Source organism: Carassius carassius, chromosome 9 (genome assembly GCF_963082965.1).
Source record: "Carassius carassius chromosome 9, fCarCar2.1, whole genome shotgun sequence".
Classification (NCBI taxonomy): domain Eukaryota; kingdom Metazoa; phylum Chordata; class Actinopteri; order Cypriniformes; family Cyprinidae; genus Carassius; species Carassius carassius.
In genome coordinates this window covers 10,879,388-10,904,655 of record NC_081763.1, presented here as the reverse complement: position 1 = coordinate 10,904,655, position 25,268 = coordinate 10,879,388, and the positions used below count along the sequence as shown (strand labels likewise).

Sequence of the window (25,268 nt, the reverse complement as noted above, 5' to 3'; positions counted from 1 at the left end):
CTCCTTTTACTCCACAAGGAGGCATTAAATCGATCAAAAGTGGCAGTTAACACTTTTACAATATAGCATTTCAAATAAATGCTGTTCTTTTGAATTTTTATCTTTATTAGGATTATCACAAAAACATATGAAGCAGGCAGCACAACTGCTTTCAACACTGATAATAAGAAATGTTTCTTGAGCACCAAATCAGTATATTAAAATTATTTCTTAAGGATCATGTGATGCTGAAAACTGGAGTTATGATGCTGAAATTTTTTTATGTATTACAATAGAAAACAGTAGTTTTAATTTATATTTTACTTTATATTTGAACAGTATTGTATATAGAAACTAAATTATATGATTACATATATGCAAAATATAATCAATATATAAATAACTACAATTAATGATTTGATTTTATACGCATCTTTCTCCCCATTCAGCATTCAGTTTTACCAATGATAATCATGCAACTTAATTACCAATTTTTTTTTTCTTTCAAGTTGCATTAAAACCGTCCTTAGCTCAAAGATCTTCAGGAGCACATGCCCCCCTCAGTTTCAAAGGGCATGACGCTTCTCAAAGTAGACATTCAATTTCATGGGATATGAAGTTTACACTGATTTCAATGTATTATCGTGGCTCATCTTTGTAAAGGTTTTTGTGTGGAGTTAGGGCAGCACTCGACTTGTGTGAGCATGTGTGTGTGTGTTGCTCATTTGAGTTTCTGCTCGGTTGGTCAGCCTAATGTGGCCAGGCTCTGTCGCCCCTGGTAATTGTGCTCATTTCATTTTGGCAGCCTGCTAGGAGCCTGTCCATCACTACAAAGTATAATATATAACACTTATTCAGAAGTGTGCGTGTGTGCTGGTGGAAAAAACAGAGCACAAAACGTGTGTATAAAGACACAAGCAATCACTGTAAAAATACATTACATTTACGGTAAAAAATCTGGCAGCTGTGGTTGCCAGAATTTTACAGGAAAAAAAATACGGTAGCAATATTTTTTATAGTTTTTACAGATTTAACTCAAATTTACATTTATAAACCATGTTTCATTCACTGATATAATGTTAACATACCAACCTATTGAAGTACCGGTACTAAAATTTGTTTAGTACCTTTGTAATACACGGACAAAACAGCTGGTGATTAGAAAGTCACATGATGAACCAAAACTCATCACAAGCAGCTTTTCCGGCTGAGAAGGAAAATACTAATAAATATAGAAAATGTCCTGTATTTTACTGTAAAATTACATGAAACGTCCATTACAGTTTTTCACCATATGCAGTAGGGGAACTTATCGTAACCTTACAGAATAGCTTTTTCAGAGCTACAGTCTCTAATTATAAGAAGTGCAGAACAAAAAGCTACATAGCTAATTTCTATTTGGCTAATTTTTTATTTGTATTTTAAAAAGCATTGGGAATTCTGATTCAATTTATTGCTTTTTAGCTTGTAACTTCACTTGCAACCGTTTTAAAGCAGCTTTAACACTGCAAAAAGGATCAAGTGATGTCATCAACCTCATCGTTATAATTCATTATTATAACATCTTTTCATTTGCTACAAAAGAAGCATCACTTCCCTGACTTGGAGCAAAAAGGCTGGATAATTAAGTTTTAAGATGCGCCATAAATGATTGTGTGAGCATGTGCATCTGTGCATATGAGAGTGTGTGTGTGTGTGTGTGTTGTAGCTCATCTCTCCTGCCCATATGGGGCACAGGAGAGGAACCCTGCACACAGATGGCAGATCGTACAGCATTTTCTCTTCCATCTATCTATCTCTCTCTCACTCACTCCTACAGAATCAACTTTCATGCATAGACACACTCTCTAACTTTCTCTCAAACAATCAACTTTCATGCACACACATTTATTTTTATTATTATTATTATTATTATTAAAAACACATACATGCACACACCCTATAAAACTTAAACCTAATCCTTTTAACTTTCTGAATTGGATGATCAGGGTAAATGGTCCTTATTTTGTCTTCTGGGAAACATGTATGTATTTATGTAGTTTCCAATGCAGTACTAAAAAAAGATCTTTAATCAAAATAAGAAACATTTACACATCCTCATCCTGTTCGAAGGTTTTCACCCCCCGGCTCACAATGCATTGTTATGCCTTCTTGAGCATCAGTAAATGTTTTCATCTTTTGTAAAGTCCCTCATTTGTCCTCCGACTGAAAAAATGGATCTCAAAATCATACAGTCACTGCTGGAAAGTGGTCAAATATGCAGAAGATGCTGAAAAACCAAAGCATTTGCAGAAGCTGGAGGATTTTTCTAAAGAACAGCAGGATGTTGAACTATTCAGGACAAACAAGGGACTCATGAGCAACTAACACAAAACATAAAACCAGTTGAGGATCATCCAGGAAATGACACGCAGTATTACGATTTAAGGGTATGTAAACTTTTGAACGGGGGCAATTTTTGTTGTTATTTTGTCTTGTGGAGTATATATAGACATCCATTATGTGAAACAGTTTATTCAAGATTGTACTTAATAAAGAAATAACATGCAATTTTCAGGATCCTTCTTCTTTTGTGAAAATTTACATTTTGCATATTCTTCTTAAACTTATGAGCACAACTGTATTTGACATGAAATTTCATGAAATTACTGATACACAATTCCTGAGGAACAATATAATTTTTGGAGTGTAGATTATGTATTATGCAGGGTTTTTTAAATCTCCCATTAACAGTATGGAAGATGATATGATTTGTTAATTGCTTAAATGAATCAGTCTTAGCTTGCAAAGTGATTAGAAATTCTTACCTATTAGTCTCATTAATTACATTAAGACGCAGATTCTGTAAGAATTCCAGAAACAAATCTGGACACACACATGCTCATGCAAATGTCACTATATTAATTTTATCATTTTGATGAAGTAAAAGAGAGGGGGAAGAGGGAGGACAAAACAAGCTGTGCACAGCCGGGAGGGAGAAAAATATCACATTTTCCAGGTGATGAATTTTTCCAATTTCTCGCAGACAAGTACATAAACTCGTTCAATTAGGTACAGAATCTGGAAATGAGGGACTGTGGACGGTTGGAGAGCCCGAGTCCTGATGGCTAATTTTATTGAGTGGAAAATTGAATCAAATTGTTTCATTGAAACAGTCAGCCTGTACTCCTTACATTGCACTCAACACAGACACAAACTCATGCAAAAATAAATAAATAAACAAACAAACACCACCACTATACGGCTCACACTCTTTTGCCAGGCATTACTTAAATGGATCATTTGAGAGTTGAGAGCTCAAAGAGCCCAAGCCTGTCACAAAACAAGCCACATAAACATTAGATTAAATTAAAACCAACAGATTTCTGACAGTAGAGGAGCCAAAACTCTGGTCATTTCCATGCATGTGGAACCGGCTCAGTCTCTGTCCTCGGTGGGACGTTAGAGCGGGTCTTCGGTGCCCTTTAACTGTAAACTGTCCATCTGTTCTACAGCGTTACGCGTGCCAAGGTTTCCCTCCGATGGTCACATATCGAAGCAGACATCAGAAGACAACTCCTTGTGGTTTCACATGAATGCATTTCACCAATGAGATCACCTCCAATAATGAGAATTCACTCTGTATTAGCAATAACTTCAACAGGAGTTGGTCTGTCTAACAGACCCTGCAGAAATAACTTATTTATGTGGTCATTATATATCTTACATAATATAATAGCAGTGGAGAGAGCTAATGTATTCACCGAGCTCATGGGCCTGTATCCAAATAAGTATGCTGTGAAATTAAATATTAACCACATGAATACATTATATTTATTTAGTGCACAAACCTCTGTATATATAAAATATATATATATATAATTTTATTGAGCCTTTTATCAAGGTCTTATGTAAAATGTTTTCATTGTCTTGTCTCTAGAAATGGTCTAGAAACTAGTTTCCCATGACACATTTTGTCATAGTCATTATCATGATCATTAAGGATGTTCTTATTGATAATTTATTACAATTTCCACTGACTAAAGCTTATTCAACCATGCATGTGCTAGTTTAAAAAGATCAAAGACAATTCTTGGACCATTGCCATATAAAAGAAACCTATAGGCTAAAATTTGTAAATAAAACCGAGTATTGGTGTATGTTTAAAAAAATAATAATGTTGCTACTGTCTTTCTACTTCAAAATGTCATGTTTAATGCAATGTTACTTGCATTTCTTAATAATTGTGAAACTATTTCTGAGTGAAAACTGTTTGTACACCCATTTTATTCAGTGTAGTAAACAGTCAGACATCCTCCTAGAAGCTAGTCCTCAAAGCTAGTCTAAACAACAAAGCAATTTATCCTTGTAGTTTCCTGTCCAAGATGCTAGAAATCAATGCAGGCCAATGAAAAAGAGCTGTTCATATAGGTTTACACATCACACATACCTCAGCAAACCTCTAAATCCATGACTAATTAGAATAACCCACACTGAAATCTCCCCTGAGCTCATAAACCAACAAAGCTACCCAGACAAACTGCTGTACAAGATGTAAAGTGACCGTGAGAACTAATAACTAAGAGAACCAATCGGTTGATTAATGAATCAGCAGAAACTACTGAAAGAAAGCGGAGATTACATTTGGCACAGAATCTGTTATGAAATTAAAGCATTACTTGGCCTACTACCAAAAACTCACAAATTATGAAGACTTGCTTACAAATAACGTTATGCAAGGCAACATTGCTGAAAGCTGGAAAATCTCCCTGCTCTTGATTTTAAATCAAAAAATTAAAATTAAAATTTGTGCATTTAGCAGACGTTTTCAGGCTATCAATTTTTACCTATCAATTATAAACCATGAAAAAAGGGGTTTGTGGCCTCTTCTGGATTCACACCAGACAGGCAAAACTCAAAAACGGAGCACCTAGGAAAGCATGCCAGTGGTTCAGATATGCTACATTACATCAAAGTCAACCCTGATGCGGGAGCTGGAATTATTTGTCGAAAGTGCTTTTAACGCTCTATTGCCATTCAGGGAGAAGCACCACTGGGTCTGGCTGCGAAGGATAGTCATATTGGCCAACACTTTGAAAAGATGCCATGGAGATGAATGTGTTGCGTCTGACAGTGACCTGGCAGACTTACATATCTGGAATGGGCCGTTCTCTGGTTTCAGCTCAAACATGTTCACATAACACCTCGAATTAATTAAATAGCACTTAATTAAGGCCTAAACTGATTTTTACTCCTGATTTTTTTTTAAAAAGTGTACAAATAAATACATACATACACACACACACACACACATATATATATATGTACAGTATACATATATAATATATATATGTGTGTGTCTGTATCATGTATATGTATCTGTACATATAGATACACACACACATACGCATACACAAAAACTTAAAAAATCAAATGTTTAAGATCGGTACATATATTTTTTTAAGAAATTAACACTTTTTATAGAAAGAATGTATGTAACATGGTTGAATATATACAATGTATGCACAGTAAATAGCTAATTTATTATTATTAAATGCAACAAAAACTTGCATAAACTCATAAGTTTCCAAGGCATCAAATTCATCAGCTTTTTCGTTTTATCTCTCATGGTTTTCCATTCACCTTTAAACATTCCTGACAGGCTAACATTCATTCTGTTCCTAAACAACACTGTGACACAGTAGACGCACCATCACAACTAGGATAAATGCTATATGTAATACCCATTTAAACAGAGAGGAAAGTTTATGAGACGTAATGAGAACGATTTAGTGGTGGAGCTGTCATTACAGACAAGCGTCTCATCATGTTTTATTGACAACACGCATCTTCAGTTAGCCAGCAGGGAGGCAGTAACCCAGAGGCTACAGATTGAACAGACGCAGGAAGCTAATGTGCTAATGCTGCCGCTTAATGACTCAGTAAGAGCTTAGCAAACTGTCCACTATAATAAGAAAGAACATCCTGTACAAAAAAAAAAAATCCTAGCTGTAAGTGTTGCCGTTATCGGTTTATTTCCAATTACAGACATTTTAACTTTTTTTGGGACATTTTCCATTTATTGGTTTGTTTATTTGTTTTAACTATAACATTAGCAGGTTTGGGTTGATTTAATGCTTGATAAATTGATGAAATAATGAACGTATCTTGTTGTATGTGAGCATCTGACTCTAAATGTGTGAATCTAATGTGTTAGCAAGAGCGTGTGTATGGTTTTACTTAAAAAAAAATTCCCCATCGGACAAAAAATTGAAAAATGTCCCCATCTGACAAAATGCTGATTTGGAAACATGCTCAAAGACAAAAATTATACATGGATTTTTTTTTTTTAAATTCTAAAAATGCAATGTAAATGAATAGGAAAACTGACAAATTTTGTACCAAATATTAGTGTTGGTGTGAACAGGCCTTAGAGGGATAGTTCACCCAAAAAGGAAAATTCTGTCATCACCCTCTGTTTGATTGTGAGCAAGAAAATTCTTGCTCACCCTCAAACTGTTTCAAACCTGTATGACTTTCTTTCTTCTGTTGAACAAAAAAGAAAAGTTAACACGTAAGAGTTGCTTATTAGCATGCAAATTGCTAGCACATTGGCTGTATTTTTATTACTTATAAATCATATATGTGACCCTGGAGCACAAAACCTTAAGTCGCTGGGGTATATTTTTAGCAATAGCCAACAAAACATTGTATGGGTCAAAATTATAGATTTTTCTTTTATGCCAAAACTCATTAGGATATTAAGTAAAGCTCATGTTCCATGAAGATATTTAGTAAATTTCCTACCGTAAATATAACTTCAAAGGTGATTTTTTTTGCACCCTCAGATTCCAGATTTTCAAATAGTTGTACCTCGGCCAAATATTATCCGATTCTAATAAACCATACATCAATGAAAAGCTTATTCATTAAACTGTCAGAGGATGTATAAATCTCAATTAAAAAAATGACATCTAAGACTGGTTTTGTGGTCCAGAGTTACATATTAATGCCTTATTCTGCATGAATATATTTTAGATCGTTTCCATACCTAGACTTACCTTACTAACTATTAATAAACAGGAAATAGGGAGTTTATGGAGGCAAAAGTCATAGTAAATAAGTCATATGTGCTTTATAAGTAATAATAAACAGTTAATATGCAGGCTAATAAGCAACTAATTAACAGCGAAAATTGGCCCTAAAATAAACTGTTACCAAAAGTTTATCACCCCAAACATTTGTATTGACATTAACAGACCTTTAGTCTGTAACAATTCCCTTCAGCTTAACATAAAAACAACATGTTCAGCAGCAGTTTGGTTTGTCCTCATTTAGATACAGTAAGTAAATGTGCATGTGTGTTTGAATTGGAAACTCTGCTGGAAAACGTGTGAGGAAACTGGCGTTCCTAACCTAGAGGAAACAGCACAAACCCCGAAGACAGACAGGAAGTCCATGCAGCAGGATACCAGCTGACTGACATCACGACACACACACATAAACCAATGCCCCTTAAAGATTCTCAAGGGCCATCCGACTCCATAATTTAGTCCAAGGTGCAGAAATTAATTTTCTCAAGATGCCAGAGTGAGAGCTCAAGATTTTCCACCCCTCCCTCAAGGCCTGGCTGGTTTCCTGCAGCTCGTCCCATCATCCCCTGCTGTGGGACACGCAGACAGATCGCTCCGGTGACTGAAGCCGACATTCAGGCATTGGGCCACAAGCTTGCAGGAATTCCCTGACAGAGACATAATGGCCTCCTGAGCACAGCGGCTCCTTTGGATTTGTTGCCTTGACTTCACACGTCTCCCCATTACCTCCTGCGCCTATGAAACGCCCTTTCAAAGAGGTCAGTACTCAGGGTCGTCAGTAACGTCACAGGGCCATTTCCCGTCGATTTTTGGCTTGATGTGTGCATCCCTGACATGTGGATCGTCGCTTATATTCGTACAGCTCTGGAACCCTGCCACTCTTCCTCTCTTCTCACCTGCAGCTCCGCAGCGGGGTTCCTCTGATATTCCCAGATCATAAAACTCACAAGGATGTTGTTTCTGGTCCCCCACCCCTTTTGGTTGAAGGCCAGAGAGGGCAAACTGCTCTAAGGGCTTAGCCTTGGAGACTTACAATAATGAGATTCTTCTCAGTTGTCAAATCTTTAAATATCTGTTCTATTCAGCTGTATAGCTAAGTATGTGGCTTTTGTGTTCAACCAGGGGTGTCCAAACCCATTTCTGGAAGACCACAGTCCTGCACAGTTTAGCTCCAATTAATTAAACACCACTGAACTGGCTAATCAAGGTCGTCAGACTCACTAGAGACTTGTGTGTTGAAGCGTAACTCTACAGGACATTGGCCCTCCAGGAGCAGAATTGGAAACCTCGTGTTAAAGCTACAGCAGTTCATTTCACAAAACTTTCTACGCATTTTCGCACTTACCCAGTGTTAAACTCATCAACAAAATGTTGAAAAAGTTTTTATATTTAACTGATCAGTGATAACGAGACTTAAAATTTGCATCATGATGACAATCAAAAGGGATTTTTATTTTATTTTATTTTTTTTAGTACAACACACCGCAGATGAAAACGAGGAACGAATATAAATACATACATATAAATATGCATTTGTATGTCATGTCATGTCATATACAATTATGATTTCTTGTCAGTTTTACTATAAATATATACACACACGCACACACACAGTAAAACTGCAGTAAAAAAACTGTTGAAAAATATATAATTATTGAATATGATGTAATACAGTATTTTATTACAATTTGTTTATTTAATCAACGATAAGATAAAAAATATGTGTTATGCTGATAACTAAATGTGAAAAAATCTTGATTACAATATACTTTTGATGAATTAAAAAATATACAGCACTGCCATGGACAACAGTGAATATTAGGAAATATCTGACCGACTGGCGAATCATAATCAAATATTCCAGAGAGTTGTGTAATCAGATGAAATATTACATTTAAATGTGTCAAACTATGGCTAAAACAAAAAAAATACAAAAAAGGAAGAAAAAAAGAATACTGCAGACACCTCACTGGCTGTAACAAAGCAGTAGCACATGCACCATGAAACAACACGTGCAATATGTAAAGCTCTTCAGCAAACAGCCCTAATTTGAGTCTTAATTACCTTTGCCTGGCTCCAAGTACACTTAGGAGAGGCTCCCTACTGCCCAGAGTCCTCATTCTCCTTATTCAATAATAAACAAACATATGCACTCAAACCCAACCACATGCACACACACTCATTTAATACACTCCACTGCAAGTAGATTTAAGACACTCTCTCCATAGTTTCCTGTTTATTGCTGTTTACCACTCATTAGCTTTGGCGCTGGATGTTCAGATGCTCTCACAGGAAAGACTGGCTCTCTGTCGGACTGACTGTCTGTCAGTCTTTCGTTTCATCCCCCTTGCTTTCTCTTTCCACTGTCTGGCCCACATGAGTCTGTCACAAATGGATACACAGACAGGACGGTCTACACAAGTGGCTGCCAGAAACGCACAAAAGTAGTGAGAGCAAATAAGTGCTGATGTTAAGAGAAATTTTCTTTTTTTCCCCCATAGTGCCGCAAGAGCTTCGAGGTCAACAACTGCTGACTACTAATAACATAATAGACTGAAAGAGGACTGATTTATCTTGTGTGATGAAGGCCATTTAGTGGAAACATCCACTTCATCCAAAACAACATACAGTGGCCACAAAAAAAGATTTTTTTTGTGAAGAAGACGACTTAGGCCAAACTACACTGACAGATGTGTGAATATCATAAAAGCATATTAGTGAGCAGATGTGTATTTCTGGCTCCAACCTGTCCTCCAACCAATACGCTTGTATAGGTCGTTTGTCCAAATCCCTGAAATATGACCCATCAGAGCATATACTACAATTGCGCCCCTATCGGCAAAAGGTCGTTTTCATATTAATGTTTTGTACTCTTTTATTTGCCCTCTGGTTTGCGTTTCGTGTAGCTCAGTTAGTAGATTATTGTGTTATACCTTGATATGTAATCATGCTATCATGGGTTCGATCCCAGGGAACGGATGTGCACGAAAATGTATATGCTCAATAAATCATAATTTAGCATGATTTCTGTGAGGGTTAGGTTTAGGGGTGGGGTTAGGTGTGGTCATTCGAACGAATAAGCCACCTAGTAAAATATGTAGGAAATACTGTGAGATCGGTGTAAAACGCCCACACATTGTATTTAAATAAACGTGCGTTTTGATTGAGACTTAGGTCTCTGCAGAGCAAAAGTGGGCGTTTATCACCTTGTGGGTGTTCTCAAACTGCTGGGTGTTTCTAGACCATGCAATCTGAATGATCCCCCTTACCCAACCCCACCCCTAAACCTAACGTCACTATGACGTCAACCAATCAGCTATCATAGTGTAAAAACACCCTGATCTGGTAACTCCCATTACTTTCCTGCAGAGACCTATACTTGTTTTGCCTGGAAATTATATGTTATACGTCAATTCATGACGACAGACGCAACGCGATACTGTCATTATTTTTACGCCCGCTAGAGGGCGCTTAACTTTAAGACGTAAATATAAGTCATAATAAATGCTTGCACAAACGACCTATATGGTCGTTTTTTGTTGGAGGACAGGCTCGTATTTCTGTTCTTTGTAATGATGTTTAACGTCCCCTGAAAGCTTCTGTTCTTCCATTTAACCACTTGTTAGCAACCGCCTTTTTAATACCCGAAACAAGATTGGGGTATTACTTCTGTATGTCATGGAATACAAAATGTAAATATCTTGAGCTTGTGTTAAACTCATTGAAACAGAAACCATTTCAGTGAGTTTGAAACGATGGAACAAGAAGTGCAAAAATGGCAACTCCTTAGGTTTTTAAATGCGTTTTTGCAGGTTTTTGCAGCCAGGCGGTGTGGTTACAACATCTACCATGGATGTGTGCTAATGCTAACCTGCCAAACCTTAGGCACTTGGTTTAGTTTGAAGCCCGAAGACAGAATGCCAATCTGAAATCAGATCTTCTTACATAAGAGGTCATTTAGATGCTTCTTCTTACTCTTCACCTATACTGTCAAGTTCATCTAACCCTTCACTTCAAACATTTGAGTCTGTTTGCCTTTCCCACTGATTTGTTCACTTAATTACCCCCACCCCTCTCTCTCTCTCTGTGTTGACAGTAATGATGAGCTATGTTCAGTCAGGCTGGATATGAGACACACATTAATCTGTCACACACTTTACATTTGATTTGTTTTCATTGGGCCAGAGATCCACACCAAAGCAACTAAGCTTTCATGCACCAGAAACCCCAACATGTTCTCACTATCACCCAAAAAGGCCAGTAGACCTTCACGTTACCTAGAAATTAAAGGAAAAACAGGTTCATTTTAAAAAACACATAGACTTCAGATGCAAAATGTGTGTCTGTGTGTGTGTGTGTGTGTGTGTGTGTGTGACTGAGGTTTCATTGCACCACAGCTGTTGGTGCGAGTGTGTGTGTGGTCACAGGCGGTGTGTTCTGCAGTAATGGGAACGGTGTTTGAGGCGGAGACTGTATTAACAGGATAATTGAGTTGCTCAATCAGGCGATGCTGAATTCTGTAACGATTCGAAGAGTTGTGCAGACTGAACCACCTCTGCCTTTCTTTTGTTCAACACAAACCTTTGATGCTGTATTAGCAAAGACCTCACACAAACAGAGGTTTTCACACTAAAATAAAAAGGTTTACGACACTTCACTTTATCTCTAGAAACCTGTTGACATCAGTACAGTAGATTTAAAATGAATCATGATGTGGTCAGTTTATGAGCCTTTGAAACAGTGGGATCTAGCACAAGAGACACATTAGACAGGTTTCATTGTTTGAGTAATAACGCTTTGGAGTACTAATAACGCTTTAGACTATTGAGGTCATTTTATGGCCAAAACCTATAAACCCACACATATCCGCTCATAGAACTCATTTTAAAAGGAATCTGTAACATTTATACACCTACAAATTTCAAGGACCCCCCACCCCACCTTTTTAGTTTTGTATGAAAAATTTAAAAACCACAGGAAAATATTCCTCACAGAAATGAAATCGGAGATAGCCTTTTTTTTGTCTTTAGCTAAAGATTTCAATGACACACCTGAGTCAAATGGTGTAGAGTGTTTATGTGGTTTAGATCGCTGTAGCGCCCGGTTGGCTGACCGGGGTGTGTCTTTCCAAGTCTCTCCCCAAATTGATCTGTACCATCTGGCCTAGTTTAAAGTCTCTAGGCCTTACAGTTTGGTCTGCACGATCAGTTTTAGGACAGAGGAATAAATCAGTAATAAAAAAGCATCTGGAAAGGCCTTAATCAACTGTGCATCTGAAAAAAAATAATTCTGTTAATGTGTTTAAATGCATGTTTTCTTCATTTTTTTTGAATGCACGTTTTAATAATGTATGTGCATCTTGGAGTTTTCATACGATATCCCAAATTTGCATAGAAATGCATTTTTTTAATAATATGATTTAAGCAGAAATTTGCAATCTTCTGTTAAAACTTGCGTATTAGTTCCAAACTGTAATTTTAGGATTTGAATGTTTATGGCATTGCATTATGGAAACAAATTTGTAAAATCAGATATATCTTTTTTTTTTACGGACTGGACAAATTTACAGACTGGCCTCATTCACTCCCATTCTAAGTGTCTTCCTGTATCCCAGATTGTTCCTTTAATAAAAAGTAGGGACAAGTCAAAATAGATTTTGTGCTTATTAACAACATGCCACAGATGCAGAACTTGTACTGAACTTGTGCTGAATTCCTTTAAGATAAAAATGGATTTTCCCTAGCGGTGTGAACAGAACGGGATTACGCACTCAGAAGAGGAACAGCTCTGTGGTGTGAACATGGCCGGTGAGACTTTACTGACGGCTGATATAAACTATACCTTCTCTGCTTTTCTCCCTCTCTCTTTCTCCAGATGGTAATGTTCTCTTTCTCGTCCCTGTGCAGACTCAGCTCCTGTATGGAAGGAGATTTATGGGAGCCGTTCGTCTCAAAATCACCGCTCTGAGTCCCCGCACACACTGGGGTGTTTGTGGGTGTGTTTGACGGCATATCTCAGTGCTGCAGCTTGTGCGAGTGTGTATACATTGTGTGCATGTGCACACTCACTCTAAAACACACTCGCTACCACACAAAAACACACACATTGCAAACAAACAGGGGTGTATGGCAAATAAGAGTGTGTGTGTCACAGGCAGGAGGTTTGCATGTGTGTGTGCTCATCTGCAACCTGCTTGCTCTCTCATTTTCAATCTCAGCCCAATTAATTTAGCAGAATTAATCTCTCGCTGTGCACAGCCATTCCTACCACACACACACACACACACACACACACACACACTCCTCCCTGCGACACAAGGCACAGTCAAACATGAAATAGTGTCTCATGCCACCATCCATCTGGCATCTTAACACATACACACACATGCCCACACCCCGGTGACATTTGCAGATTGGGAGTGTGTGAGAGATGGGGGAATGATTTCCTCTCCTAATGAAGAACTTGCTGTGTTCTTGCGGGTGGAAAGCAAAGGGCGAAGGAAATGAGGACGTTTTTCAGCCCGTAATTTCACTTGATGTGTCTGATAACAAACACAGCTAGCATACATGGATGGATGGATGACTATTCAGTGGTTTTTGCTCAAAGTCCTACATTCTGATTGGTTCATGTTGCATCATCTTTATGATGTCATTGGTCAGAGTCAAAGGCCAGTGAAACTACAGGCCTACACATTAAACAGTCCTTGCACAATGCAAAGAAATCATCAACCAAGAACATAAAAAATAGACAAGTTTCCAACAAAGCATGAAGCATAATCGCAGAATGATGAATAATTGCACATATTATAAATCAATAACACTTTGGCTACGTTCACACGGTCAGTTTTTGGGATTGACAACCGCATTTACTTACAGGTGTGAGTCTCGAAATATCACGCTTTCACGAATACGGTCTGTGTGAACGGGGGTCAAGCCCGTATTCCTGGCGAGTTACATCAGTGACCAAAGTAATATCAAAGATAAGACATCCATAAAACTGAAAGTCGTATCACTTTCTAACACTAACAGTAGGTCCTAAAAATTCACGGCTGTGAGTTCAGTTACAGAATGCGGTTGTCCCACCTGAAAATAACCATATAGTGAGTGTGAACGTAACCGTATTAACGACTCAAATTCAGGACTGACAACTGTATTCTGCTGCTGTGTGAACATGGCCTTTGTTTGCATTTTTCCTTTTTAACAAACTAAAAATCTAAATAAATAGTTTGCTATAAATTGAGTATATGTTATAAGATTATTATACAGTGCAAAAGATGGATAAATAATATTTGTAAGTTAATTTTAACAATTATCTAAAACTGAAAAGATTCTGAAAAAAAAAATCCAAAATTGAGTTAAAAAATCTGGGGCCGTCATTTTGTTTTATATATAAATTCCTTTATTCATCAAGAATGTATTAAAATGAGCAAAAGTGACAGTAAAGGCTTTTATATGGTTAGTGATTTATATTATTTCAAATGAACTTTCTAGTAATCATGAAAAATGTATCCAAGTACAACTGTTTTTATCTTTGATAATCATAAACGTTTTAAGAAGCAATGTTACCTACAAAACCCACCTACAATCCCTGCCAGTACCCAGACTCGAACCCACAACCTTTGGGTTACAAGTTTGACTCTCAAACCATTGGGCCACGACTGCTTTTACTGTATTTTTAATTAAATAAATAAATCATTGGTGAGCATGAGACTTCTTCAAAAACATTTTAAAAATCTCTCCAACTCTACTAATGTTTGAATGGTAGTGAATGAACTTACAGTATGGAATAATGATGACAACAAATAACCATTATGATGCTGACATACTGTGCATTCCTACAAAAACAAGGAGAAGAAATTAATCAAGTTATGTTCAAATCAGACTAATCTCCTGCCACATGGAACAAGTGGTTCTGGCTCAATGCAGCAGTCTGCTGTTACGATCCCTCCGCCAAATAAACTGCATGTCTGCACAGCACCCAGCTGTCCTGCCCAGTGAAGTCACTATGCCAGCCACAGTTCTGCCCGCTCACCAAGCCATCAGTTGTAACCCCAGCCAATGGCCCACAACTGCTCACTCACAGAGAAAGAAGGTAAGGACAACAATGGAACCAACTTAACTTTTGGCCAACACAGATGAGATAAATACAGGAAAAGAAGAGGTGAATGACCCAATGCTGGATGAATTTAAACCTAAAATCTTGCATAAGAGCTCTATAACTCTGAAGATCTTCTTAAGCATTATCGCTAACCACTACACCACACATCTGACATTTAACAATTTAACTTTTACCCTAAAATTTAGAAATCAGACCTCATGATCGTTTCCTCACAACCACCATAACACTGATCATCGCAGTGGAATGCAATGACAGGCAATCCAAAAACATCCCCCCAAAAATATGATAATTCTCTGTACCGTGGACCAAATTTACACTGGCAGATCTGTCACTTACACATACATAATCCACAAACCACATTTTACAAGTACAGAAGCCTATCGGTATGAGGATCCAGTATAAATATATGGCTAAATAAATGTAATAATGTCACAATATTACAAAGAACACGAAGAATATTAATTTTAAAATGTACGTTCACAACAGCTTTTTGTGTTTTGTTGTCTTTCTTGCATGTCATAAATAAAGGCTGTCCAATAAAATTATAGGCCTATTTAATAACACATTTTTCCTTTATAGAACTTTTTTATTTATGGTTACAATTATCATATAATTCCTTACCAATTCAATTGGTGTCTGAGTATAACAACAACGGTTGTGCTTTTTTAATATAACTGAATCAGACTTTATCCAATTATGTATTTTGACAGGTAATTACTTCTGACAAAGATATTTGCTGTAAAATTTCAAAGCTTTGAGCCAAACAAAAACCAAAATGATGGCTCATTTGAGTGTCACCATTATCCCCGCTCTTCTTTTACTTCATCACTTGGTGAACCAGAGGAACTTTATTACCTGAATGTGTCATCTCTGACTGGGAGTAAGTAAAACTAAATGACTTTATCAAGCATAACAAATAAAACAAACACTGACAACTGAACGCATGCTAAAATCAAGTTGGGATCAATCAAACAGCTCTGAGCAAAGAATGTCTACTTGAAACAAAAGTCAAGCTGATTTTCAAATCAAAACCTCTTTTATTCACTTCAGGATAACTGAGTTTTAGACGGGTACTGGAGCTTGTTTCATCAACGGTCCACCAGACACCGCTGACATCTAGAGCCCAAACGCTGCTATTAACGTGCTGCCTTCATTTCTGATTAACAATCACTGGGGGCCAAAACTCTCCTGAGCTTCCACAGTCATCGAGCTGTTAAAATAAAGCACTGTGAGTTTAATTCTGCAAGAATCTGGGTTTTACTGACATTCATCTGATTTAATTTGTAATTTGATTCTTTGAAGCAGCTTAACTGGATTGTTTTTTTTTTTTGCTCACACTGAAATAAATGCAAAGCGTGAATCAGAACAGGGTTAGCATTGAGGGCCACTGCAGTCAAAACAAAATGTTCCCTTTGCACTGTCCTAAAATAGTCAATCCAGTGGCCCAGAAATTATGGACCGGGCATTACAGCCTCAGGACAACTTCCTCTTGCTTTTAAGCTCTGCATGTTTGAAGTCACGGCACGCCCCGTTCACAAACACGTCTCGGGGGTGAATAAAAGCCAGATTACAGAGTTTCGGTTAATGAATAGAAGGAATATGAGGTTCAGCGGGTTTACGGATGAAAATATTTAACCTGTGTCCAGTCAGTCTTTCAAGAAGGGTCCTGAGGCTTGATTCCTCTAGAGATCACAGTGCTGCCTATGCATCATTCATCTTACTGTTTAGGCCTCTACAAAAAAAAAAAAAGCGCCAACAAGGACGTGTTTATATGTGAAAAATATGTCTAGATTATGAGCTTCCATCCTGCAATTTTACAAAACGACATGTTTTAATAGCTGATAAATGTTTACACCACGTATACAGTGTAGAAGGGACATTAGGTTCTTCAGAGATGAGTGGTTTTACCACACGTCAGATCGTAAACGCAGTAAGGACGTACCCGTTTAGTGTCAAATATGATGCTCGGAGCATCATGATTGATTTCAAATCAGCATCTCGCCCCACACTTTCTCTTTAAACACCTCCAGGCCTGTGTTTAGAAACAAAAGAGATGATGGAAGGTAGATGCACAGGTGCATGCAGAGATGAGATAAGCCAGGGAAGATGGGCGGGGAAACAAGCATGAAAGAGAGGAATTAAAGGAAAGCATTAGAGGAGGAACAAGAAAGAGCATTCCATCAGTTGGCACGGAGGCGCTTCATTTTTCCTCCCGACCTCGCAACAACCCCGCTGTGTGTCTATGATGTCACCAACATGCTCTTAGTGAAATGCAAAAAGGATAATGAGACAGGAGGATAGTGCATCATTTTCCTGCTTAATCCCTTCCTTATATATAAGGATTGCACTTTTTTCATTCTTTTTCATGCATTGTACTTTTGCTAGCAGACCTCACGCACGTGCAGCATCACATGCCCTCGGGGACCGAGTGTGATTGAGAATGGGGGGTCTGCCATTGCCCTGCCGTTGAACCCTCTTCGTTCCTCCTGACGAAAACACAGATGCTATGAAACCTCATCAGCAACGGCAGCACCTTGCAGCAGCGCTCTCTGTTTTTGACCTCTCCTGCTGCGTACGAATACGTCACAATCGACATGCAGAGAGATCGTTCCACTGCTTATTCGGTCTGTACCTTTGTCTGTTCACAGTTTCTAAAGGGGACCAACACTGATGTGAACCCGCTGCACCATTAACCCAAATAAATCGAATCGCAAAAAGGCCAATTATCAAATAGCAAAGGCTGCGATTTAATTTAAACAACTATAAAGTGAAGCGCGGCGCTGTGTTCATGAGCAGCTCATTATCCACCAGTGTTTGCAGCATCTCAAAGCAGAAAATGCTGCTTCAAACAAACTCATCTCTGCTTTTGCTCTGAGTTTGGGTCACTTTAATGTGCATTTAAGAACGCAACACACACACACCATCTTCCCATTCGTGAAATGAGAAGCATTTATCAAGAGAGACGATTGGAGTTTTCCATCAAAAAAAATTGTAAATGAAGACAGACAGAAATATTAGTATTGTAATTTTACATTAGTAGTGTAAAAAATTACTATTATAAATTGTAATCCTTCTTATTTTGAGTTTGCATTTTTATTTGATATTAGTATGCAGAGCTATTATTTAAACATTTAACATAAAAAATAACATTGAAAAAAAAGAGTTATAAATAAAAAGTTGCCAAATAACTAATTTTTTTAAAAAGACAAACACAATTAAAATAAAAAAATAAATAAAAAATGAAATGGAAAATATAAATATATAATATCTCAATACTAAAATTATCATCATTCTCATTATTAACAGATTTATATTAATAGACTTATTATTTTTATTTTATAGCCATATAATATATAACTACACATTTTTGGACACATTGTGCAGCCTTACAAATAAACAAAGTAAACCTGGATATTTTTTTAAACCTTATTTTAAACTGGAATTTCATCAGATTTTTCACAATAAGATTTTTTCCCCCAATCGAGTGTCACTCGTGTCAGTAGACCGACCATCACATGGAGCAGTGGATGACAAAATTAGCGCGGTCCTGTCAACCCTGCACACTTAACTGATAGAAGACCATCTCAAAAGTACTTCATCCTTCCACATCGCTCCCCAGGAGAGCAAGTTACAGATGCTTCTGTGAAGTCATAACGGCGGTTTAAAGTGGACACGAGCGGCTGTGGCCTAATGATGCCTGTTTACACCACTGTCTTCCATCTGTAATAATTAGAGGAAGGATTGATGAGCCCTTGGGCCCTGCCACCGAGCCAATCAGACGACATGGATGCCTCAAACACCCTACGGTGGCTTGGAAGGGACACAGGACTTCGACCGTCAGATGACCCCTGAATCTGACCACGTGGTGAACCTGGTGACATGCAGGTCAGACGGAGGACAAATACACACAGCCTGCTCATCTGAATGATCAGACTAACTGATCACCACTTGTATGTGGTTTTTTTTTTTAGAGACATTGTAGGGCTTTTAGGGGAAAGAAGCACCCTATGGCACTGACCGCCAGACGACCCGCGTCGCGTCCCGGGTGAATTTGAGGTCACATGAATATTAATCGAAGTGTGTGAAAATTCTGAAGTATGCAGTGGGAGCTATGGGGTGAAAACAGCGTAATGGTATTTCTAAAAGTATCCAAAGAATCAAACCCAAAATCAAGCATAACTTACACTGGAAGTGTATGGCTGGCATTACAACATACCAACAAATCTAGGGATGCACAATATTAAAATCCCGCCCAATACCCATAGGCCAATAATTCATAAAATAACAATTAATAAAATCAACGAGTCTAATTAAAATTCTTTTTAATTTATTTTGCTAAATTAAACACTAAAAATCAATCGTTTTAAATACTACAGGTTAATTTAAGTACCAAAATATGATCAAAGATGATCATTTAAAGATTTGGTAAATATTACAGTTATCAGTGTACAGTTAATTTTTTTTTTTTTAAATGATTACTTTTTCATATGAACTTTTTTTTTAAAGTCATTTGTACTTTTAAAATGTAATATACAGTCAATCTTTACACATCAATGGAAAAATAGGTACATTCAAAATTAATCCAATTTATAATATATATATATATATATATATATATATATATATATATATATACACACACACACATATATAAAATATATATAGACCAACACTGATAAATGAGACTTACGATCAGAGAACCAAAATGATACCAATTTATAATAATAAATATAATGGTGCATCCCAGAACATTAATAAATTATTATTTAACAAATGTATTATTTAAAATAGAAGCAGGTGCATTTAAAATTAAATATTGAATATTTCAGTCTGTATTTATTCAATGAAGTCTAACAATGAAAAAAAAAACTAAAAATTTCAAACGAGAGAATGGTATGCATTCCCAAACGAAACCCTAAAGGACGAGCCGCTTCTTGAAGACTAGAGCACGAAGGTTAGCGAAGATTAGAGTTTGAAGTTTAACACTGATTCTCTGACATATTATTTTACGACTACCACACGACTATCATTTGATGCCAGTAACCGTCTTTGTCATTTAATTGTAAGAGGAGCTGCATGCACATTCAAGAAGTGTATATTTAAAGGTAGCCCTACAATTGTTGTGCTGTGTGAAACATTCACATGAGTGCTTCTGTGCATCACATAGGGGTCAACAGTAATAATTTGGGTCAAGTCATTACATCTTATAAATGTTACCAAACCTTTGGCTTTTGCCGCATGATGCGGACCACAGAGTGACCGATGAAGACACACCAAACTCCCAGTGTTTAAAACCTCGCTGAATCATCTGGAGCTTTTCTGAACACACTCCGATGACTGCTAAATGACCCCAGGTTTCAGGTCACGGTGAGGGCAGACGTGTATTATAATAGTGGAAACTAGGCAACATCGTCGACCTGCTACTGCTGCTTTTGGGGAGAAGCCCTGTAACTGACAACCTACTTGCTAGCAATTTAAATACTTATAATAGAAACAATCATTCTTTTCTTTAGAAGACAGCTTTTTCAGGCTTTCCAACTGCACCTTGCACATAAATTTGAATTTTGAATCAACAACAAAAAACTAACAAACACAAAAGCACACAAATCATCTCAAATCCAATCAACCTATAGTTGAGAAATATGAGACAACTAGTATAATCTCACGAGCCATCTTCGTGGCTTCAGGGTCTTGAACACACCACTGATGTTGACCAAAATCTGACCTGATGTTGACCCAGAGATGAACCAAGGCCGCAGACTGACCCCTCTGTCGCCATGGCCGCCAGCTGACCCCTGGAAAGGTCACCGAGGTCACAGCCTGTGGTCAGATCAACGCTGGAGACAAAGAGTAAGTGAGAAGAATGAGAAAAGAAACATAGGGAGCGAATAAGAGAATGAAAGAGAAAAGGAAGACGTGGGGCCAGAGGTCACTATCTAAGCTCTTCCTTTCTCCGTTTGATCATCTTCTGTCCCTCCTTTTTCTCTTCTGCGCCCTCGTTTTGAGCGACCTCTGACTTCGACGTGTGTTTCAGGGAAGGCTTGGCTTGACCTGACCGTGAACGCATCCCAAGCACTGTCTTTGTGTTCGCTGTAAACTCCAGCAGGTTCAGAATAATTAAAAAACGCCTGGAAACAGATTGATTTATTTCTGCCAAGCAAACATAAAGACCTAATTGAAGTGAAGTAAGTAATCAGCTTAATATAAAAAAAGCCACTTCAAGAGTAAATTAAGTAATACATATCAAGATCAGTTTATTTTGCTGTAGAATGTTTATTAATGTTACTTAATATTTCCTAGTAAGATTACCGTATTCATTCGTGTTATTTTACTTTGTTATATTTTGTACTGCAGATATAATGGCCAAAAACTATTATTCTCAACATGGTTTTAATGTTGCATTTAAGTACGTGGAGACTAAGGAAATATGTGCAATTGGTTTCCAACATTTCTTCAAGTAAAGTAAACACATTTTCTGAATCTAAACTGACAACATCAATATTGCAATATAATCAAGAAAAAAGAAAGAAAAATACTGCTTATATTCTTTAGATTTGTTTTAAGACTAAAAAGCAATCGGCCAATGTGGTATTAAAAATCATCTTAATTAAAGATATATTCTCTGAAAACCACTGCTTCAACACAGCAAATTATCAGTATTTTTCTATTGTTTTACAGAAAGCATAAATATAAATATCCTAAAAACATATTTAGGATATTCATATAGACTCTTTACATTTGATAAGATTTCTAGTGAGAGCAATAAAAAAATTTGTCATTGAAGTTTAAATAATAAAAAATAAATAAAGCATTGAAGCTATATTCTCTGGAAACCAATCTTTTGGTTTTTGTTTTTTTTTCAGTACAATTATCTAAACATCCTAAAAACAAGATATAACTACTCACTACATCGTATTTACACTACAACTTTTCTCTTAAAGTCTTAAATCTTGCAAAGATTTGCTCAAATTAAATATATTTTTAAAGATGTTTTTCACTCAAATTGAGAAAGAAAATACTGACCAAAGCTATCTCGGATGTTTTAAATCAATCCAACTGATTGTTTGATTTTATTATTATTATTATATTTTATTATATTTGCGATTTTATCTTTGTGTGTTTTCTCTATCAGCATCAAACCAGTCACTGTATAATCTAACTCAATCAACAAGAACAGGCTGTAAAATATAAAGACACAGATTTTGATCTCCGCCACCATCTACATGTTCCTCTGAGCTCAACTGATCAATCATAATCAGATCTAAAGGAACTGTCTGCGTGATTCAGTGTCCTGCCACATCAACACAGCATCAAAACAGTATTGGGACAAAGCCGACTGATTCAGCCGACGCATCTGAAATAAGTACAACATGCAGTTCATTCTGCAGGAGAAAGAATGTTAAAGGCTTCAGCACACATGGGCTACGGATATAATACACCTCGGCTCTCAGCGGGAGAACGGGAGGAAGAGCGAGAGGTGAGGGGGCAGAAATAAAGCGAAAGAGAAGAAGATATTGTCAAGAGGACGAGGTGGAGAAGAGAAGAAAGTTATGAAGAGGATGGTTTAGATTGAGATGAAAGGCTCGGTGGAGCAGAGGAACGCTGCTTCCCTCTGTGCCGCACTTATCCCAAGCCCTTCCACACATGGGTCTCTCAGGTCACGGATCTGTTACAGTGTCTGGGAACACTTCTGCTATCTTCATCGGAGGAGAGGAGAGGAGACATCTAGGAATCCCAGTCAGGACGCCCTCTGCTGCGAACACATAGATTTCCTTTCATCTATAGATACAATAACATAGCCTATCTACCTGTTTAAAAAAAAACATATGAGAGCATTAATGAATGTGGTAGGACATATTTATATTAAAGAACAATTAAATCTGATTCCTTTTAAATTCCTCATTCGCAAGTAAATACACAAGGACAAAGCCATGCTTGTTCTATTCGAATTCAATTGTATATTTCTGTCATAAATTCTAGGCAATAAATATTTAGTGAAATATTCACTTCTGCATATCTATATGTTTTATCATTAATAATCAAGATTTAAGGCTCTAATGTTGATGAGAAATAAGGATGTCTGGGACAATAAAGGACAATCTACTTTAGAATACTTCTTTAAAATGCCATGTGTGTCCATGTTGCTCTGTATATTTTGGAAATCGTTTACTAATTTCAGTGAATATTTAATTTAATAACTCAAAAAAAAAAAAAAGTGGTGTAGCCATTCAGAATTAAAATGCTTTCCTTGTGCCTGGGGAAAAACCTTGCAACTTTACAAAAAAATTTAAATAATAATAATAATAATAATGATTTAGACTTACTCCATCTAGGCATATCAAAATCCCAAATTTGTATATTTGCATAATATATTTGACAACATTAAGAATCAAAAAAATATAATAATAATAATAATAATAATCAAGTATTCCCCTTAATGGCACTTCTTAAGAAATATTTTTGACTTTAAGGTCCAAACATGCATAAAATTCTAATAAATATTTCATTTAATTCATAAACTGAAAGTTTATCCGAATTATAGATGTTATTAAATTATAGAGATCGATTATTTAACTATTGTCCATCGATTATAGTGTGTTCAATATATATATATATATATATATATATATATATATATATATATATATATATATATATATATATATCAAATGTATTATCTTTGGGTGCATCAGACACCACTGACATGTAATTGCTACATTTTGTTGCATTTTAATTTCACATTAAATCGACAAATAATATAAAAACATGAACATATGTAAGCACGAGTGTATATTTTAGGTCTTGCTCAAGTTTGAATCATTTTTTTGCTTTCACTGACAAATGTTTAGAAATACTGTAGGTACACAAACCAGAATTATTAATAATTATAAATGATTTCGGGAAATGTTGTGTAAATTAACGGCCGGTGTTAAAAACGCTTCTCCTACACTTGAAAACAGTTGCTCTTTTTACACCCCTTCAACAAAACTATCTTTTAATACATTTTAAACATTCGCGAGGAACAGAAATCGCTACATTTCACCGAGAGGCCTCAGATTTAATCTCACATTACTCCCAAGCGCCATCTGTCGGCGAGAGGAGGCGCTGCAGCCGAGCTCTCGCTCACTCTCAGCGGTCAATAAAACAGGCCACAGTGGACGGACAGACGGGGTTTTCTATTTCACGGTGTGAACGCTTCTATGGACACATCTGACAGGCAGATGCTCTGGGCAGGATTACATTCCTCTGCCTCGATGATGGGGTATCGATTTTTATTTCCCCAGCAGACAGACTAGATAACTCAACGTTAGCCGGCCTGGGCTTCATCTCCATCATGAAATAATTCATTCCAGGAGTTTCTGGAAATCTGAAGCATTTACCACTTATATATATCCTTGTTCTCTGTGTGCACTATTCGAAACCATTTCATCACATATCCCTAGCTTACAAACACGCTACGATTTCTAGTGAAACTTGACGCGAAGATATCGTCAAATTCATTGTTTAATGTTCTTCATATAGCATTATTTGAACTCCATGTGTGTAGTCAAACCATATCTTGTGTTTGTTCTGCTTTACCTTCTGATTCTCAGCAGCAGAGACGTGCTTTCACGCTCTAGTGTTGTTGAGGTAATGGGCTGTGTTCCGTTTCTACCGGTAGGGGGCAGAATAACACAGCTTTTCACCAGTTTGGGACAAAAATCCCAACACGAGGGGGCAACACGCCCTCAACATCCTTGTTTTTTACAGCAGACATTTAGGCCTACATTAAGTGTCACAGAAAGGGTTTACAAATAAATAAATAAATCCATACATACAAAAAAAAATACATGTTTGCGTTTTCACTCCCTATTGTCCACAAAAGCAGCAACATTTACTGGACATTCACAGAAGGAGCTGATCTTGATTATTCAGACTTAATCAAATATCCAATATGATACAATCGGATTCTGAGGACCATTTATCTGTACAGCTCTCTATTGTATTGCACTGCATTACATAATTACATAAACTACAGAACTTTGGTAATAAAACTAAGCATTTAAATGCCATTTATATGATCGGTAGATACAGAGTGACAACTAATATGCATTTTTA

General features: G+C 36.9%; 1 long non-coding RNA gene across 2 annotated transcripts in view; it reads right to left on the bottom strand.

Annotated features, from left to right (window-relative positions):
• The window catches only part of LOC132148933 (uncharacterized), a 104,069-nt gene extending 79,247 nt beyond the window's left edge, over window positions 1–24,822 (bottom strand). For both annotated transcript variants that reach the window (XR_009434985.1, XR_009434984.1), the window contains exon 1: window positions 24,750–24,822. This is a non-coding gene — a long non-coding RNA (uncharacterized LOC132148933). The remainder of the gene's footprint in view (window positions 1–24,749) is intronic.
• Window positions 24,823–25,268: the final 446 nt, after the last annotated feature.